Genomic DNA, 22,075 nt, shown 5'->3' on the forward strand with positions numbered 1-22,075 from the left:
CACTTTTTTGTATACAAGACATCCACCTATTTTGCATGTGTTATAAATTTTTGTCTATACAGAGATATGCATCAGGATACAGATCTGGTGATATTGAGGAATAAAGGCCCAGCTGTTGTCCAGATAATCCACATTCAGCTAGTGGCCCAGAGAAATGATGGAGCTGAAGGGATGATGGAATTCAGTGGCCATTGCTGATCACTCGTCCTTGGGAGAAGGAGGTGGCTGTGCACTCTGCTTGGGTGATACCTGATAGATATCATCAGGACATCAGTGAGAATGAGACTCTGAGGCATTCAGATGTGCTCTAAGGATTTATTCTTCATAAGATGTTTTCACACAAAATTCACCATTTTTTGTAAATTTTGTCATTACCAACATTTTGGCTCACTTTTGTGGCCTTTTTTAAGAATTGTTATACTGTATGGTTAATGAAAATCATATTATGTGAGTTTTTAAGTGAAAACTTGGTCTCATTATTCTTACGTGTGTTGGAGTTCTTTAATCACTTGAAACTTCAGTTGAAACAAAACTTCAGTAGATATGAAGGGAGGTAAAAACTTCTCCATTCATCTCAAAGAGACAGTTAAAAGAGTTGAAAAGGTCTCCATTCACATTAACAAGGTGGTGGAGACAGGGATTCACTCTTCAAGTCTAACAGATTCCCATGCTGTCAATGCTTTACAATTAAGGGATTGCAATTTCAGTTTATGAAAAGTGGCACAGAAGCCATTATTGGTGGGGTTTGGCTGTGTTTGAGGTATGACATGCTTTGAAGTTTCTGCAGGATTTTTGGCTCAGTTGAGGACACACAGTGAGGATGAAAACCTGGAGGAGAGTTTAATGCAATATTTTTATATTGCTTCTCATGTAAAAGAGGAAATACTCCTGTGCTATGGATAATGGCCATGTTTTATTACATGAGTATTGGCTATACAGTTGCATTTTTAGGGAAATTATTTGGAAATTGTCATATTTATAGAGGAAGACCACTACCAGAAAAAATGTGTGAATCATATGTATACCAGATTGTTGCTGAGTATTACAGGTAAGTGCAACTTTTTTATTTTTTCATAGATTGTAAAGCAGTATATGTTGAGGAAAAAATATATACAAGTTATACATTCAGTGTATTTAAGTGTTTTTTTGACTAAACACTACACAGTAAAACTCCACTGCCAATCGTTCTGCGGACCGTTGTTCTGCTGTGGAGACCCCTAACCAGGATAAGCCAAAAGGCGATGATGATTAATGTTTTGTAGTACTGACTTCAGTGTAATGCTTTGTAGTATTGGTTTTATTTATTTGTTTTTTTTCTGCACATTTCCTATTTTAACTTTGATATAGGTGGGTGGGTGTGTGGTTATTCACTCTTGGATAGTATTTTCTGCAATTTGTTTCTTATTTTTATTTCAGCTCTGGGATTGATTAACGCCTACACTAATTGTACACTGTTCTGAGTGAACAGACAACACAAGCATAACTCATACCTTCTTCCTCCTAATTTCAGTTTCCCTGCTGATTTTCTTGCAGCTTTAAATGCTGAGGGGAATTCATAAAGGTTGCCACAAAATGTAGACTATACATACAGTTAGTATAATCTTTCTGAGTGACTAGAATGCATAAAAATGTGGTAGGGATGTTCTTGAATACAGATAGTGTACACTTAGTGTAGGTGTTATTGAATCTAGCCCCAGGTCTGATTGTTTAAACTGAAATACATTATGTGGATCAGTTTGTCTGATAGGTGGGAATTAGCTGAGTGTTTGCTTGCATGTGTGTGTGTCTGTACTTTGTGCTCTTTTATGTTAGTCCTATCTTGTTTGAGGTTAATGATCAGGAATGTGAGTGTTTATCAGTGGCTTCCTGATGAGGATCTCTGCACACATGCTCTGCAGTTGGACAAATTCAGGTTACTAGCAACTTAATCTAAAATAGCTACTGTACAGCAGTCCACATTAGCCTATTTTGGCAGCATTGTCACAGTGGTCCATGAAGAGAACACTGTGGGTCTCAACATTTCTTGGCCACTTGGTTTGCATGATACAGAACAACCTGGAGTCAGACGTGTATGTATGTATTCATGTGCCTGTAAGGGGGCCTACTAGCCCTTTAACTTACCCCACTTAGTTCATATTAAAGCTCTGTATTTTAACATGCTAGTGTTTCATTTATTTATATTCACCTGTTCACTTGATCATATTGGCAGTCGGAGAATTGTTATACTGTCAGTCTTGTAAAGTATGCCTGCGGTGGGCAGTGCAGAGGTGGACTTTGCTGCTCTGCAGCTGATGAAGTGCTTCTTTGAGATATAGCCTATACTTAATTTATTGATTTATTTATGTTTATGTACGTAAACAACCCCCACAAGAACTGAATGCATTGGACTTTTCACACATTGACCTAAACCAGTATAAATAACAACAAGCAAGGTTGCACAGTCCTATGCCATGTTAAGAATTATTGCTGATAATCTGGTTGTCTAAATGGTTCACTGAAATAACCTTTTGTGTCACAAATCCATGGAGGTCTATCCATTGTTTAAGGTGTTTAGGGTTACAGTTAGCAAGATCCTTATTTAGATTCCATATGTTATTGAATACTGCCACATTTTCCCTAGTCTTTCTTCAGACAAATCCTGAGATTTGTGAGTAGTCCACATCCATGAATTATACATTTATTACACTCTCTGTGAATTAAATCTTCATTCTAATCCCACGCCACAACATGCATGCCTTGTGTCATCTGACTGTCCTGTTATTTGTACAAATATCCTTTTTACATGATGCCTCTTTCCATTATTTATATTTCCTTGAGATAATAAAAAAAATAATTCCTACTGCCCTCAATCTCTTTTCTCAACATTATACTTGTTTATGATATTAAGCTGCTGTGTGCAGAAGTGCACACCTTATGAGTTGGTGCTTTCCAAGTGTTTATATGTGTAGGGATTAAACATTTCACATTTTCTCCTGTCAAATCTTCTGCATGTATATCTCATTGTCCTTCATTTTCTTTGCTGTTTTTAGAGAGTAGTGTTCACTCACTTTTAGGGCATAAGATAATTTATACCCCAGGCCCATTTTATCTGATGTTGTTTGTCGCCCAACAGTTGTATAGCAGTTCAATGAATTCTTACTTTGCAGAAAGCATTACATTGCATTTTCAAACACATTTTACAGGGACATTCAGAGAGACTTTTAGACTGTAAAAACAGTGCAATAATGTCAGTTGAGTGATAAAACCAGTGAGTGATCATATCATTCATATAACATGGTTTTATGCAGTAACTTCATGTATTTGGTTAAATTTTTACTTGAAAGTATCCGAATTGTAATTTTTGATAAAACTCTTTAGTTGCACTTTTGAAAATGTAATTGAAATTCATAACTTGCTGTTTTGTCTGAGCAATTGTTATGCAGTAGTTACAGTGCTTTTCTCAATGTGCACCCACATACAGTGATAGGGGTATTGTGTATTGGCAATTGTTTTAACCCCCAGTTGGTTTCAGTACTTTTGGCCTTACTATTTAATAAGAAGGTTTCATTCATAGGAAGCAGTAATGGAAAAAGAATTTGACTGTATTACATAGCAAACTAGCAAACTGTATACAGTTAAAAGAAGTCATTATTACAGTTGAACAGTGAAACCAGGCAATTACGACATGGTTGGATGAAAGGACTTTCGACATTTGAAGCTAGAAAAAGCAATCTTCTGTTATGAGACTTTTTGCAACAACTGTGGGTTGGTGAGTATGGAAAAATTCACCAGGGCACCTGGGAAATTCCCCTACTCTTTTTAATACGTGCTGTGAAATTCCTGGCATCCACCAGAGTACCACCAGCTTTAGGAGATGTGACCTTCAATTTAACATCTAATTTCATCTAAAGAATGGCACAATCATAAATTTACAATTCCCTTGTGTTGTGCTGCAGTGTTAATAATAAGTCAAAGTCAAAGTAAACTTTATTGTCATACAGATCAACACAGAGGAAAACGTGCGTGTCACTGCACGAAATTTCGATACTCGGGCTCATACCATAATAATTATAGTTTACAGAAGGAAGATTAATAATAATTTAAAAATACTGAAATAGAAATCAAAAATAAGATACTAAAAATAAACACAATAAAGTATAAAGTGTAAAGTGAGCTATGTAGATAACAATGACATATTGCACATAAATAATGTTTGTTTACCCATTTAGCAACTTAGGCTATGGGTTTGTTGTTCAGCAGTCTGATAGAACGTGGGAAGAAGCTGTTATGGAATCTGGATGTCCTGCATCTAATGCTTCTGTAGCGCTTCCTTGTTGGCAGGAGTTTGAACAGTCCATAGGCTGGATGATGTATATCCCTCAGTAGTTTTCAGACTATGCCATAACATCTGTTTGAGTATATGTCCTGTAGGGACTGAAGGTTGGAGCCAATGATTTTTGTGGCTTGTTTAATGATCTTACCCAGTGCCTTTTAATCAGCTTGAGATCAATTTCCATACCAGACAATGATGTTGTTTGTCAGTACGCTCTCAATTGTGGCCCTGTAGAAGGTAAGTAGGACCTGTGGGGGGAGGTTAGCTCTACGAAGTCTCCTAAGGAAATGGAGATGTTGTTGGGCTCTTTTATAAGGTAGGAAGTGTTTGTGGCCCAACTGAGGTCTTTCGAGATATGTATCCCTAGGAATTTGGTGCTATTTACTCTCTCCACTGTGGCACCATTGATGATGATAGGGGTGTGTGGCTTATTTACCTTCCTAAAATCAATGATGATTTCCCTGGTTTTCCAAACATTTAGTGCTGAGTTGTTGTCAGTGCGCCAAAGAACAAGTTGGGTCACCTCCTCCCTGTAGGCTCCCTCATCTTCCTTCTTGATAAGGCCGATTACTGTGGTGTCATCTGCAAATTTGATGATTCTGTTTGAATGATGCTTAGCTGTGCAGTCATGTGTTAGAATTGTGAAAAGAAGTGGTCTGAATACACAACCTTGTGGGACCCCGATGTTTAGGGTGATGCTGTTTGAGTGGTGTTTTCCAGCTCGAACTATTTGTGGCCTTTCAGTCAGGAAGTCGAGGATCCAGTTGCATATTTGTTTTCTATGCCTAGATTACTCAGCTTAGACAACAGTTGTGGAATTACTGTATTGAAGGCAGAGCTGAAGTCTATGAACAGGATGCATACATAACAGTCCTTATTTTCCAGGTGGTCCAAGGTGTGATAAAGTGTTAAGGCTATGGCATCCGCAGTAGAACAATTTGGCCTGTATGCAAATTGAAAAGGATCAAATGTAGCAGGTAGGCAGGATGTTGTGTGATCCTTGACCACTTTTTCGAAACACTTCATCACTACTGAGGTAAGTGCAATTGGCCAATAATCATTTAATGATGTTGGAGATGGTTTCTTGGGCAGAGGGATAATGTCAGTGGTCTTGAAGCATTTGTGCACTTTTTCCTGGCTGAGGTATATATTGAAAATGTCTGTGAAGACTGGTGCCAGCTGATCAGCACAGTTTTTAAGTACTTGTAAAAAGAAAACTCTGGTGATGTCCAAGTAAAATCACAACGGCTTTAATGGAACAAGCAGTAGAAACATAATAAGAACATCTATTGCAACTGAACTGACTGAGCGCTTTCACCCAATAAGGGCTTCTTCAGAGTCAGTTAAAACAGTACAAAGCCTTTAACAATGTAATTCAAATCACATTGTAGCCAATGAGCTTTTCTATACAATAAATTTGTTGTCTTTGTCTAAATAGTAACCCCTGCTAGTACAATACAGTCTCACAAGTCAAAAAGATTCTTTAAAACCAAAAGAGAACCAAGTTGTCTCTGGAAGTTCTTCCAATAAGAACCCCTTACTATTCCTTGTTGTTAAGTTACAAAATTTTCAAATACTAAGAGCTTTGTGTTTAAATATACATGCCAAGGACAAAGTGTCATTGATGCCAGGCGGTGAACTGGCATCCAATCTAATTTGCCATAAACACTCTCTAACTTCAAGCATGCTTTTATAGTCTCCACCAAAGTCTCTAGTGTAAAGTCTATCAATAACAAAAAATATATAAATTTCTTGTAGTTGGTACAAACCTTACTGTGACTAAATAAAGAATTTGTTGACTTTTTGTTCTTAATGTCCCTGATGTGTTCCAGTATCCTTAGTCTTAATTTTCTTGTGGTCATACCCACGTAAAATGCTGGGCACGATAAACAAGTTGCCACATATATGACCATGTTGGTGTTACAATTACAATAACCGGGACTCATCAAGGACCTTTTGTAGTTACCAGTTTGAACATAAGGGCCATTGTTAATGTACTTGCAAGCTTTACAGTTACCACACTTAGCCATCCTTGCAGGTTTGTGACTTGTGGGTTTAGGTATTTTTTCCAAAAGTTCTTTAATGTTTAAACCCCTACTATTTATAAATTTGGGACTGTCTCCCAAAAATAGCATATCTATAGAAAATATATTGTGTCATCCTGTTTGAACAATTTCCTTTACTTTGCCAAACATGGTGTTATGTTGTAACACCATGCCTGTCTGAATGTCTTTAGGTTCATGCGGATGTCTAAAAACCTTTTCTGTATCTCGTGCTTTATCTAATAGTATAGGTTTAAAGTCAGTTCCCCTTCTGTGAATAATATCATGTTTAGTTGAAACCAGTAAGTCCATTGGGTAACCTCTTTCCTTAAATAACCCAATGAGTATGTCCACTTCTTCCAAGAATGTCCTGTCCTCACTTGTTATACGGGATGCCCTGATCATCTGGCCTTTTACTACATTTTGCTTGACATAGTATGGGTGACAACTCTCAAAATGTAGAAAGGTGTTGCTGTATGTCTTTTTCCTAAATAAACTGGATTGTATCTTCCTTTCTCTAATATATAAATGTAGATCCAAAAAATCAATCGAGCTGTTGTCAACCTTGCTGGTAAACTTCAAAAAAGTAGTAGTGTGATTTAAATAGACTATAAAGTCATCCAATTTATTACGGAGACCCTTCCATAAAAACAATATGTCATCCAAAAATCTTAAATAAATAATCATCTTGGATGCATAGTTGGATGTCAAAACATATTGTTCTTCCCAATCAGCTAATACCAGGTTAGCATAAATGGGTGCACATCTGGCACCCATTGCTACCCCCGTACATTGTTTGTAAAATTCTCCCTCAAAATGAATATAGCTATTTTCCAAAACAATTTGCATTAAATCAATCAGTAAACTTCTTTTTACCTCCTTGAAAACCAGTCCAAACCTATGTCATCGGGTATTACTGAAAATAAGTTTGTTATATCAACTGTAACAAACCAAAAGTCCCCCAAAGTTGTATTAGACAAAGATCTCAGGTGGTCAAGGCAATGCCAGGAATCTTTTAATATGTGTGGTATATGGTCAAGAGTGTTTTTACTGATAATATCAATATATGCTGCCAAGGATTCCGTTTTTGATCCTCTAGCTGCCACAGTAGGTCTAAAAGGGGGGTTAACAATATCTTTATGTATCTTGGGAATTCCAAACAGACTGGGCATAACTGGATGTTCTACTGACATGTAGTTGTATTCATCTTGATTAATTATTCCCTCACAAAGGAAATCATAGATTTGCCAGTCAATTTTTGTGTATGCCCTCTGTACGTCAAATTTGGACACCAGTTCATAAGTATCAGGATCCTGCAGTATATTCTGCATGTTCCATGAGTAGTCTGTGTTTGACATAATGACTACCCCTCCCCCTTATCAGGTTTCATGACCCTATAGTGGCAGTTAGTCGAAAGTTCCTTTAAGCAAAATTCTTCTGCAGAAGTCAAGTTCTTGGAAGTATGTGGCTTAGTTTCAATCACTCTTCTCATCTGGGAGATGCACAGTCGTTCAAATGCTAATACCAAAGGATTGTATAGTGGAATGAATAAGCTACTCCTCTTTAACTGTTACTGTCTGCATCTCTCTTGCAATATTAAGTTTGTTCACAAAATATAGTCTTAAATTAAGTTGTCTGGTGTACAACTTCAAATTGATAATAAGTTTACTTATGTCATATTATATTTGAAATTAGGTACATAAGTAAATCCTTTTTTCATCAAACTCAAATGGTCATCGGATATATTTAAATCTGACTAGTTGTAAATATTATAAGAACCATCACTAAGAATGGATGGACCTTCATGGAACTTCATTGTTGTCACAGTTCATACAGACCAAGCAAAAAGAATTAGAACAGTTGACGCTATCAGATAATGACATAGTCAAACTAGAGAGATTACAGAATAAACTGGATGCCTATGATAATAGGCTCAAAATGATTAAAATAGGTAAACTTAAGAGGGATTTTGATGACTTTGCAGCAGGCCACCTTTTTGAATGGCCCAGGAAAGAAAGATATCAGCAGAAAATAGAAGAGCCTAAAGATTTTCGGAAAAGAGGGCAACAGACTGATGCAGGCAAAATGCGGCAAGTACAAGTAGATATACACGCACCAATCATCAGGGATACTATCAACGCTGAAGAAGGAGTCAGGAATAGGATGAATAATGGAAGCATGTTATTGGGAGACTTAGAAATTATATCTACACCAACAATAGAAGGAAAAGATACCTCACAAAGAGAGAAGAAAGGAAAGGATGCTCCTAAAGGAGAGATAGGAACGGTGCCAAAAAAAGGCACGATCCATATACCCATCTTTCAACAGCTTCCTTTTCTGTTACAGAACAAAGAAAGCAAAGTACCCAGATCCCTAAGCAGGGAAAGGAAGAAAAGAAAAGTGACTTAGAAGAACCACATCACTTAAAGAATGATGTTAATTCATTGGTGATTAATATCCCTAAATATAAGCTGACTAAAGAAGAAAATGACTTATTACAGAAAGGACTTAGCTTTATACCCTCATTGAAGTCTGAACTGAGCGAGGTGATTACTGACCTTAAAAGTTTTGGAAGAAATATTACTTTAAAATATATTTTTGATGGTAGAATGAATATAAAAGAAGATAGTAACAGTGGCATTGTGTACAAGAAACCTAGTACATTTGTACCTATCAATCCACCAGCAGTGGAAATGTTTATAAAATTATGTGAAGAGGAGATAGCACAATTGAAGCAGAGTAATAAAGGCAAACAGTTTCATAATATGACTAGGAAAGAAAAAACAGTCCTGAAGGAATTACAGCAAAATGAAGAAATAATAATTAAGCCTGCAGATAAAGGAGGAGCCCTAGTGGTTATGGATAAAGAACATTACAACAGAAAAATGCTGGAAATGTTGAATGATACTTCAACTTATAGAAGAATTAGCAAGGCTCAGCTACAAGAGCTAAAAAAAGTGAAAGATGATTTATATGATAAGTTGATATGCAGAGAATTAGATGAAGAACTGTTTGAGTTTTTTGAAGTTTACCACCCTACTGTGCCAGAAATTAAAGGAATACCGAAAGTGCATAATAATCTACTAGATCCACCTCTCAGACCCATAGTATCTGGCAGAGGATGGTTCACGGAACCACTTTCAATATATGTGGAGGATGAACTTAAAAAACTTATGCACAAAGCGAGAACAGTATTGAAGGACACGGCACACCTTTTGGAGAGACTACAAGAAACTATTAAAGATTTGGATAACATCACTCACATTATTGGTAACCCTAGATGTTAATAGTCTATTTACATGCATCCCCAATAAATATGGGATAGAAGCTGTAAGACAGTTGTCATGCACCAACAACATGGCAATGAAAGTTGATGTTATCCGTGGCCTTTTGGACATTATACTAAGTAGTAATGTGTTCATTTATGACAAAAATATTTATTGGCAAAAATGGGGGGTTGCCATGGGCACCCCCTGTGCCAATAGCTATGCGAACATAGTACTAGCACAGTGGGAGTTACAATGGATGAATAGTAAAGATAACATATGGAAAGAGCAAGTACTGTTCTATGGTCAGTTTGTGGATGACATACTATTACTATGGAAAGGAGAAGTTCATCAATACCAACAGTTTCTAAGATATCTAACATCTACAATGGACTTTTTGTAGTTTGAATCCAAGTACCAAGTTTTGACTTCCTGGATATAAGTATTATCTTTAAAAAGGGAACTGTAGAGACGGCCCTACATAGGAAAGCTACATGGAAGAACCACATGCTACATAGAACTAGCATGCACCCCACACATATTTTCAACAACATATTTGAAAATCAAGTCATACGCATTTCTAGACTATGTACCAAGGAGGATACATTTCAACAAGAGTTTAACCAATTGGTGGATAACTTAGTAACTAGAGAGTATAGGAAGAATCAGATGGACTTTGAAAAAGCGATGGAATTGTGAGGAGGCAAAGGAAAACCATATTATCATTACAAACATGTACAAGGACAGAAGAATAATGAAACCCAAGAGTCCTTAAGATGTATATTAACTTATGCACCAGATAATAAACAAATAAACAAAGTTATTCAAAAATATTGGCCAGTTTTAACAGTGGATCCTAAAAGTAAAAGTATAGTAGGAGAAAAACCCAAATTCACATATAAAAACAAAAAAAACTTGAAAAGTCTACTGTGTAACAATAGAACAGAAACAACACAGAGACGAGTAGTAAAGAAAAAAGGAACTTTCAAATGTGGGAAGTGTAAGGCATGCAAATATATTAATACGACTAAAGTGTTCCAACATCCTATCACACATAAAGTATATTCCTACAAAGGGAATGGAAATTGCAATACAGAAAATGTGATATATATAGCCAGCTGTGAAGGATGTATGTCGTTTTATGTGGGCAAAACTAACAGAAAGTTCAAAGAACGTATTTTACGGCATCTAAGAGACATCAACAACAAGGTAGAAGTTAATGCTTTGTATCAGCATATAAAGCATAATCCAGGGCATAGCTTTAAATTTATGATATTAACTCATGTTTCAGTTACAGCATGAGCTGGAGATTTATTTAACAGAACTAAAAAAAATAGAAATGGAATGGATTATGGACTTGCGTGCCAGTCAAAGTCCTGGCCTTAAAGCAGTAGTCCCCTTAAAACCAGTACTAAAAGAAAGGAGGCTTAGGGGGCGATAATATACTTCTATCATAAAACCACTAAGAAATAGGACTGAATAACATGACAGTAAAGCTATACAACCAGCTACTAAAGAACATGTGAGAATGGACTCCTCCCAAGAGGACAGAATAACCAGTGACATACTTGCAGGAACTCAGGAAGTTAACTGATTTGGCAGTGTATACAAAAAGACAGATTGGATACAAGTAGTAAGTGTAACCAATGAATAATGAAGGCAGAGAGTCTTATTTGAATATAATACCTCATTGGTCAATCCCTAGAATACACACAGTATAAAAGGAAGAGCAAAGCAGATAAATGCAGGATCTGAAGAAGGTTTACAACCGAAAGCGCTTATCCGTTCCTGAGTCCGTTTTTGAACACAAGCAGCATGCTTATTTGAAGTTGGCTTTAGAACTAGGAATATTTTGGAACCTGCTCCAGAGACTTTGCAAACAGGCAGTTGCTGATTCCAGTTGGCTTCAGAGGAAGGAAGACTTATTTATCCTGGAATTCGTTTAAGTGCACAGGCAGCACGCCAATTTGAAGTTGGTCTTAGACTTTGGAAATTCATTCCGGTGACCTTGAACACAGGAAGCCTATTGGAATCAATTGGCTTTAGAAGAAGAAGAGATTTGGGACTTGTCCCCCCCACACACACACTTTACACACAGGCTGTATGCAGGTTACAGGTTGGCTTCCAAGTAAGGAATTTTTTGCAACTTGCTCTAGTGCTTTTGCATACAGGTAATTTATTGACTTAGAACTTTGGAAGTACCTACGGAGGAAGCGGAGCATATAGTTGTCAGTAAATGGATGTTTTGCACTCAAGGAAGAAAGGTAGCTGGAAGTGACTTCCAATGAATGAGTAATTTCTTATCATATTAAGCCAAGTTACTATAACAAGAAATTTGCTCCGAGGAAAGTGTTATTAGTGTTTGAACCAGTACTTGGAAGTAGGCAATTTGTCGTTTTTAACTACAAGAAATTTATATTTTTTGTTATTGATAGACTTTACACTAGAGACTTTGGTGGAGACTATAAAAACATACTTAAAGTTAGAGAGTGTTTATGGCAAATTAGATTGGATGCCAGTACACCGCCTGGCATCAATGACACTTTATCCTTAGCATGTATATTAAAACACAAAGCTCTTAGTATTTGAAAGTTTTGTAACTTAACAGCAAGGAATAGTAAGGGGTTCTTACTGGAAGAACTTCCAGAGACAACTTGATTCTCTTTTGGTTTTAAAGAATCTTTTTGACTTGTGAGACTGTATTGTACTAGCAGGGGTTAATTTTTAGACAAAGACAACAAATTTATTGTATAGAAAAGCTCATTGGCTACAATGTGATTTGAATTACATTGATAAAGGCTTTGTACTGTACTGTTTTGTTAACTGACTCTGAAGAAGCCCTTACTGGGTGAAAGCGCTCAGTCAGTTCAGTTGCAATAGATGTTCTTATTATGTTTCTACTGCTTGTTCCATTAAAGCCATTGTGATTTTACTTGGACATCACCAGAGTTTTCTTTTTACAAGTTCTTATTCAATACGGTTGGATTGTACAGTTTTTAAGTAGCCTCCCTGGGATCATATCTGGACCAGATGCTTTACCTGGGTGAACCCTACTTAGGATCCTGCGTACCTCTTCCAAGTTGAGGCATAGTGATGTGCCATCTGCGTTGGTCGGTAGTCTCTTTGGTATGGTTCTATTTGATTACTTGAATCTACTGAAGTAGATATTTAGCTTGTTTAAAAAGTCTGGGTTATCATCACAACATGTGGATGGTGGCTTATAGTCTGTGATGTTTTGGATCCCTCTCCACAGCTGCTTTGGATCTTTCTGGTCAGTGAGGTGTCTCTCTATTTTCAGACTGTAGGCCTGTTTTGCTACTCTCACACCTTTGTTCAAGTTGGCCCTGGCCTTTTTCAAAGCATCTCTGTCTCCAGCCTTAAAGGCAGAATTGCGCACTCTCAGTAATTCATATACCTCACTGGTGATCCAGGGTTTTTGGTTGTCTCTGATGGTTGCATCTTTCAGGGTGGTGATATCTTTGACACATTTTGTGATGTATCCCACAACCGTTTCAGTATACTCATCCAAATTAATGCATTGATTTGTGGTGGCAGCTTCTTTAAATATATTCCACTCAGTGCATTCAAAGCAGTCTTGCAGAACTGAGACAGCTGTTTCAGGCCAGATCCTTATTTGCTTCTTGAAAGGTTTTTCTCTTACTAGCATAGGTTTGTAGGTGGGGATAAGCAGGATGTAAATGTGATATGAGCTACCCAGATGGGGGTGGGGAAATGCTTTGAATGCCTGTTTGATATTGAGTACACTTGATCAAGTGTATTTTCACCTCTTCTAGAGAACTTTACATATAGCTGGTAGTTTGGTAACACGGGTTTCAGTTTAGCCTGATTGAAATCCCCAGCTTTCTTGTTTTTCAGATCACAGGCTGACTGGTACAGGCTGTCAAGTGCTTCATTAGTGTTTGCACTCAGAGGTATGTAAACTGCAGTTTTAAAGATAGTTGAAAACTCCCTGGCCAAGTAGAATGGATGACATTTAATTGTAAGGTATTCAGTGTCAGCTGAGCAATGGCTAGTAACGACATCATTGTTTACACACCAGCTGTCGTTGATGTATATACAGACTCCCCCACCTTTAGTTTTTCCACTGAGAGCCTGTAACCTGTCTGCTCTGAATAAGGAGAATTTGTCTATCTCAACAGCTTGGTCACTGATATTTGAATTCAGCCAAGTCTCAGTGAATATAATAATACAGTTGTTCCTTACCTTACCGTTTGTGTTAAAGTCAAGCCTGATAGAGTCCATTTTGTTATCCAGAGATCTTACATTAGCCAGCAGCATAGAAGGAATTGCAGGCCTTAGTGGAGCTTTTCTCAATCTGACACTGATACCAGCTCAGTTGCCCCTTTTCCTAGGTCTGTCACATCTCTCATAATAGAAAAATAATCCAAGTACCATGTGTATAGAAGCCACAACTTTAACATGGCAGATGCACCTGGACAACATACAAATGAGTTTTAAAGTAAAAGTGATGGCACCTTTAAGAGAAGTCTGTGAGGGAAAGTATAGGATTTGTCCCGAGCAGACAAGGAATAATGGATAAAAATGACTAACATAATGCTGCTTCATATGATAGAGCTGGGTACTCTCAGTAGAACAGAGTGCATATTTTTGTGATCCAGGAGATCTCAGAATACAGTCACTGCTGTTCAACTTTGGTATAATTAAGTTACGATGATTAGAGTTCAGGGTGACACTCACAGATCACTTAAAGTCTCCTTGTGACAGACATCCTAGAAATGCAGAAGGGCTCCACATGGTAAGCTCATGAATGGCACGGAAGTGTGTGGGGTATCCTTGTTATTTTGCCAAAACCAGGACAAGTGGCTTGTAAGTGGATCTATAGTGGTCCCCATGGGTACTGGGCATACCCTTATTAAAAAAAAAAAAAAAAAAAGCAGTGCTGGATGTAAGGTGTCATTCTAACTAAATGAAGCACATGGTATTTCTTGTAGCATAGAGATGTCAACCTGTCAACTGTCCAGATTTTTGCGGAATATCCAGATTTTCACCTCTTTTTTTTTTCTTATAAGATTTGCAGTTTCCTGGCAAACCTTTAAAGATTGAAGTCATTGAAAAAATGACAGATGTTTGAATTTCAGGCTTCATATCCTTTAGAAAATGTATGCTAGCGCAAACCTATTCAACTTTCAAAGTTTGTAAGAGCAATATTTAAAATTTGTCCCAGTTCTGTGCCTCCACTCCAATTCTTCCAACATTCTCCAGATTTCTTGAGCTAAGGAGTTGAGAGGTATGCATAGAGTGGCAGTGAAAAAGAAGCAAAGCATAACATAGTATGATCAGAAACAGTATGCATTTGGGGCCATAGTTGCACTGTCTCAAGTATTGCCATAAATGGAATGGGACATTGTGTAATCTCAGTAATAGAGGTCATGAATAGATGTGGCAGGCATATTACTTTCTCTGGGCAGTCTTTTGCAGTGAAAGAACTTCAAAATGGCAAACATTCAGAGCTTTTTAGGACAAAATGTGAAGTTTCCTTTAATAGTTGCATAAAATCATTATTTTGTATTTGCAACTCCTAACTGTTTTAGGAAACAGCATAAACAAATCAAATTAGTTACTTAATGAATATAAGAATGATGGAGATTTTCTCCCAGACCTCTGCTGAAAAGGGGTTATTTATGACGCAGTCAGACTTTACCAGCAAACAAATGGAAATAAATAAATAATTAATTCTACAAAAATTAACTTTTATTTTGTCAATAACTAGAGTCCAGTCCTTTGCACCAGTGGAAGGTATGGTGTGTCCTGCAAAATCAAGTCAAGTGACAGCACATATATAAGAAAATTATGTATCGTGTGTTGATTTGCCACGGGGAACAAGGCATTGGAGAGTATGAGGCAGTAAATAGAGTAGAATACTAGAACTGTCACTGCTCTGACATTGATACCATGTGAGTATTTTGGAATGGCAACCATAGTTTGCATGGCATCATGTAGGACTAATGGTTGTCAGACTGGGAATCAGCCACTTACCGTGCATTACAAATGGTCAGAATGATGGCAAAAAGCCTAGACAGTATTATTTCAGTTATTTACAGTTAACCACAGTGGAACCAGACACAAATGCATACACTTGACCCCCCTTTTAGACCTATTATATCGGGGAGTTCAAGTAAAACCTTTAAATTTGGTAAAGTTGTAGACAGTAGATTAAAGCATATATATAATACAGTACAACATATTATGAAAGATTCTTGGGCATTCTTGGGAATATTTAAGACAGAGTTATGGAGTCCAGAGGTTATATTTGTCACGATTGACATACAGGACCTATTTTCATGTATTCCCAAGAATGAAGGACTTAACAGCTTTATTAATAGTATATGCAAGTACAGTGGATTAGACCAAGAGGAAATTTCTCTACTCACTTCCTTTATGGATATTATACTGGATAACAACTATATCTATTTTGAAGGAGAATACTACAGACAGAGTAATGGTGTGGCGATGGGCGCAGCTTGCGCCCCTATGTACGCCAATTTAGTACTCTTGGATTGGGAGGGACAATATATACATGATTCCATATGGATGAAGAACATCAAGACATATGTCCGTTACCTAGATGACATTTTCCTATTATGGGTTGGAAATGTCGAAGAATTGACAAGGTTCATTGACTATATTAATGGTACAACTAGTTATCTCAAGTTTACATACCAGTTTGACTATAGAGGCATTAATTTTCTAGATGTATACATATATAATGATGGACAAACATTTCAATCTAAAATCTACAGAAAGGATACCTATAGCAACGGGTATCTACATTTTGATAGTGCACACTCATATCAAGTTAAACGTAATATAGTCAAAGGCCAGTGTATAAGGGCGGCAAGAATGACATCAGTAAGGGAAAACATGGATAAGGAATTGTCCTTCATAGGAGATTTATTTATAGAAAAGGGATATCCAGTTGCTATGGTTAGGGATATTACAACATATGTATCACAAGAATGGGGTAATAAATATACACCGCTCATTGGAATAGGTATAACGAACAAGAAGGATAGAATGGTCAAGGGTGATGAATATAAGAAAGCATGTATATTCAAATATGGAAAATATACCAATGAAATTAAAGGTATCATCACTAAAAATTGGAATATACTAACAAGTGATTTAGCAATAAAAGAAAGGATACCTTATAGGCCACAATTTGTCTACAAAGCAGGCAACAGCATGAAAAGAATTATAGAAATAAAATATAATTACAACAAATTAGACAATGTGAAAAAAGTAGGCACAAAGAAATGTGGTCACTGCAATTATTGCAGATACATATTTGAAGATAGAAATATTATTTTAAATAATGTTACACGTACCAAAATTACATTTAGACATGGGAATTGTTTGACGAAACATTTGATTTACTTGGCTATTTGTGAAACCTGTCAAAGCTATTATGTGGGGAAGACGGATCATTTTTTTAAAAACAGAATCTATGACCACATATACTGTATTAACAAACAGGACATTAATAATGCTTTGTCACGACATATTATTCACAGCCAAGAATGTAAAGGATTTAAGTTTGCTATACTTGAGGTTATAACACCTAACCCCAGGGGAGGCAACATTAAAGCAGTAGTCAGTGAAAAGGAGATTAAATGGCAGCTTCGACTAGACGTAGCCACACCCCCTGGCTTAAATGAAGTTATTCCTACTAAACCCTTGGTAAGGACATAAAAATCATATTCATAAAACATTGTCCAATGTAAAATCATTGTTCAATACAAAAACTATTTGTCTAATGAAGTGAAGCATGGAATAGAAGATGTGTGATTATATAATTTTGTTTGTCAGTATCTATAAAGCATCTTATTTTTATATGAGATATAGATATAGGTCATATATATTGCATTATTTATATGCTTGGAAGACAGTGAATGTGTTGCCAGATTATTAGTATATATAATATGGAATGGGTGGAAAAATATGTAGTAGTCCTGAATTTTTGTATTGATTGCTGTTATCTCTGTAACCTGCAGGTCAAAGTGTATATTTAAATAATAACAACACAAAAATCCTTATATGTTATTATTTAATATTTAATACATGTACAGTGGTTAATGCTTGTACAGGGAAGGTCAACATTGCATAACAGATTTTTTAAAAAAGTGTTTCACATAGGAAAGTTTGAATTTTTAACATTATTGTATCTCTATAGAAATCCATCTTGTTAGAAGCAATTACATTTTAGTTTTAACTTTTAATACATAAATATATGATAATAATTGCAAGTTTTTAATTGTACGTTGTTAGTTTTCAACATATGTTTTTTTTAAGGCAAAAATGATAGATACAAGTGTTATATATTATACATATTCATTTTTAAACTGGATAGACATTTGCATATAAAATTGAATGATTGATGTAAATGGCGGGCTTTTAGGTATATAATGGGGAGAAATGTTATTATTAATGTTCTGAGGAAGTCTAGTTATCTAGATGAAAGCGCTAAACCTCTTTTTTACATCTTCGTTTGGTTGAGAGAATAAAGGAAATTAACTGTCTGGATTCCAGCGGTCCTGTTATTTCGTGCTTCGTGCATACTTTTTTGAGTATTTTGGAATGGCAACCATAGTTTGCATGGCATCATGTAGGACTAATGGTTGTCAGACTGGGAATCAGCCACTTACCGTGCATTACAAATGATCAGAATGATGGCAAAAAGCCTAGACAGTATTATTTCAGTTATTTACAGTTAACCACAGTGGAACCAGACACAAATGCATACAGTTATAAGGTAGAAGGGGAAAGGGAAAGTGCTGAAGGGCATACTGTACAATGCATTAACTCACTAAGAAACAGCATGTATACTAGGGAATGCACTTGACTAGGAGACAGAAGTCAGCACAAAATAAAATATGAAATGAGAGGGATAGATGAGTGTGTCTAGTGATGTTTAAAGTTTATATTACTCATGTTTCTACAGAATTAGAAACAGCCAGATCATAAAATTCAGGGCACTTGGTTAGTATTTTGAAATCACCACTTTAGACTAGAAAATGAAGATGCCTTTTATAGAGCTACCAGCGGGTCAGAAAGCCATTAGAATTAGTTAGAATTCACAGATTAAAAACCATAAAATATGGAAAAAGACTGTTTCGACTACTGTTTGAGACTTGCATCATTCAGATGCTTTCTACTAGGCTAGTGGCAGTCATGCCATAATATTATTGCACTTAGGTGACTTAGCTAGCATTCAGAAGTCAGTACAAAATAAAATGCAAGATGAAATGAGCAGAAAACTGTTTACTACTGTATTGTTCAGTTGTTTTCCTGCAAGGGAATAGTAAGTCAGGTCATACATTTCCTGAATGGCTACTTTTGTAAAATGCACAGGCAAAACTAATGAATGGCTCAGTGATAACTGTTGTGAGCACAACTGCAATCTGGCTAACACCTTTGAAACGTGCTGTAGACACTCCTCCCTCAAACCCCACAGTCAAATTCATGACATGCTCAGAAAGCCAGACTGAAAATGTAAATAAAGGGCAGAATCAAAACAAAAAACTCTGCGGTGGTGGTGCTGCGGTAGCATTGTCGCCTCACAGTAAGACGATGTCTCGTTCGATTCTCAGTTAGAGCGTCTTCTGCGTGGAGACATGCGTGAATGGGTGTACCTTCGTTAAAGGTTGTATGTCAGGGCTGGCAACTCGGTACATAAAAATCAACTGCCAGTCATTAGCGGCACGGAGTTCCACTGTGGCGACCCCTAACCGGGAAAAGCCGAAAGACACTCTCTCTCAATCAAAACAAAAAACGCTGGGCTTGTCCCTTTAAAAAGTGTGTATGATTGTGCTGATACTTTTCTAAGGCTTTTAATTCTGCCACAGTTTTGAAAAGATTTGTCTGGGTATGTAACCAAATGTTTTCAGATAACTTAGTTAAAAATCCTTAACTATTCTCCAGACAGAGAGATTTTATTTGGACCTTTTGCTAAGAAGCTGCTCAAACAATGGCTGGCAAATGTAAACAAATGCAGGAAGTTTCTAGAATTTTTCAGATTCCTTTATTTCCCAAATCCTCTGGTCCTTTTAAAAGACAAAATAATACTGCTTGTGATCACTTATCTGACTACTTACCTTCCAGTTGACTTTTCCCAGCACTGCGTACCGGCCATTAGGCATCATCCCTGGTTACAGGTACAGGATGGATACTTTTCCTGATTGTGCTGTACCTTCATCCAGCTTTCTTAAAAAGAAAAATAAAATGTCAAAGCATGACATTTTATGCTCAACTCCTGAGAGACTTGCTTGGCTACAAACATCTGCATTACAAGCTGAAGCTAAGTGAAACTTGCAGTAATGAATTTTAGCATTCTGTTAGGTACAAACTTGCAGTTTTAAAAGTACTGTATTTTCATTTTTTCTGTTTCCTAATTGTGTGTTTCTGAACAGTGTGCTGTGTGTCTCTCTGCAGTTATTTTGCAATAAGAGGGGGTGGTGTTATCACTTCTTTGTTATCTGATATTTAATAGCCTAGAGTGATTCCTCTGTACTTTAAGTGCTAGCCACAAAGTTTGAGAAATCATTTTATGCTCAACTCATGAGAGACTTGCTTGGCTACAAACATCTGCATTACAAGCTGAAGCTAAGTGAAACTTGCAGTAGTGAATTTTAGCCTTCTGTTAGGTACAAACTTGCAGTTTTAAAAGTACTGTATTTTCATTTTTTCTGTTTCCTAATTGTGTGTTTTTGAACAGTGTGCTGTGTGTCTCTCTGCAGTTATTTTGCAATAAGAGGGGGTGGTTGTATCACTTCTTTGTTATCTGATATTTAATAACCTAGAGGGATTCCTCTGTACATCTAAGTGCTAGCCACAAAGTTTGAGAAATCATTTTATGCTCAACTCCTGAGAGACTTGCTTGGCTACAAACATCTGCATTACAAGCTGAAGCTAAGTGAAACTTGCAGTCGTGAATTTTAGTCTTCTAAGTACAAACTTGCAGTTTTAAAAGTACTGTATTTTCATTTTTTCTGTTTCCTGATTGTGTGTTTCTGAACAGTGTGCTGTGTGTCTCTCTGCAGTTATTTTGCCATAAGAGGGGGTGGTGGTATCACTTCTTTGTTATATGATATTTAATAGCCTAGAGGGATTCCTCTGTACTTTTAAGTGCTAGTCACAAAGTTTGAGAAATTATTTTATGCTCAACTCCTGAGAGACTTGCTTGGCTACAAACATCTGCATTACAAGCTGAAGCTAAGTGAAACTTGCAGTCGTGAATTTTAGTCTTCTGTTAAGTACAAACTTGCAGTTTTGAAAGTACTGTATTTTCATTTTTTTCTGTTTCCTAATTGTGTGTTTCTGAACAGTGTGCTGTGTGTCTCTCTGCAGTTATTTTGCTATAAGAGGGGGTGGTGGTATCACTTCTTTGTTATCTGATATTTAATAGCCTAGAGGGATTCCTCTGTACTTTTAAGTGCTAGCCACAAAGTTTGAAAAATCATTTTATGCTCAACGCCTGAGAGACTTGCTTGGCTACAAACATCTGCATTACAAGCTGAAGCTAAGTGAAACTTGCAGTAGTGAATCTTAGTCTTCTGTGACATACAAACTTGCAGTTTTAAAAGTACTGTATTTTCATTTTTTCTGTTTCCTAATTGTGTGCTTCTGAACAGTGTGCTGTGTGTCTCTCTGCATTTAGTTCCCCACGCTCCCTCTCTGTTCCTGTGTTGGTATTAGTGGTGTTGGCACTGGAATTGCCTGCCCCTCCTGTAAGTCTGTATTAGAACACTCCTCCTGGGTCCATCTCATTTGCTCACTGAACCGAGTACAGTTAGATCATATTCTGAGACTAGTGTTCACTCTACTTAAATACAGAAAGAAGATTTGAGAAGGCCATCCCACTTAGGTTCTTCCTTCAGCTCTTCTTGCACTTAAAAAAATGTTTGTACTTTATTCTTTTGCTTTTACTGTATTTGTGTTTCCTCCTACTTTATTTTGCTTTTCTTAAAAGTACTCAATTTTATTCATTCTGCTGCATTTATTACTGCTTGGTCGTAGCCTGATTAAATTGTAACTGTTATTCTAAGTCTTTTGGTTTAAGCACTTGGGCTTCATACAGGCTGTTTTACATTAAGAAGGTTTGTGGTCTGCTCTGTTGTGGCAGGACAGGTAGCTTACATCCTTCTAAGCTGGGAATTGCTGATTGAAGGCCCAGTGTCTGCTATTCTAAAAGTGTATTAGTTCTGGCTTAAGCACTTGGGCTTCAGGCCATTTATTCTACTTTAAGAAGGTTTGTGGTCTGCACTCTTGTGGGAGGAGAGGCTGGATTCTGCCCTTCTGAGCTGGGAATTTCTGGTCACAGGCTTATTGTGACTGTTTAATTGAACTGTTTCTTTCTGAAATTTTTGTGCCTTGTTGTTGTAGCATAGACCAGATTCAGGCCTGCTGAATCTAGCTTT

Source organism: Protopterus annectens, chromosome 1.part1 (assembly GCF_019279795.1).
Source record: "Protopterus annectens isolate FY-2018-M chromosome 1.part1, PAN1.0, whole genome shotgun sequence".
Lineage (NCBI taxonomy): Eukaryota > Metazoa > Chordata > Ceratodontiformes > Protopteridae > Protopterus > Protopterus annectens.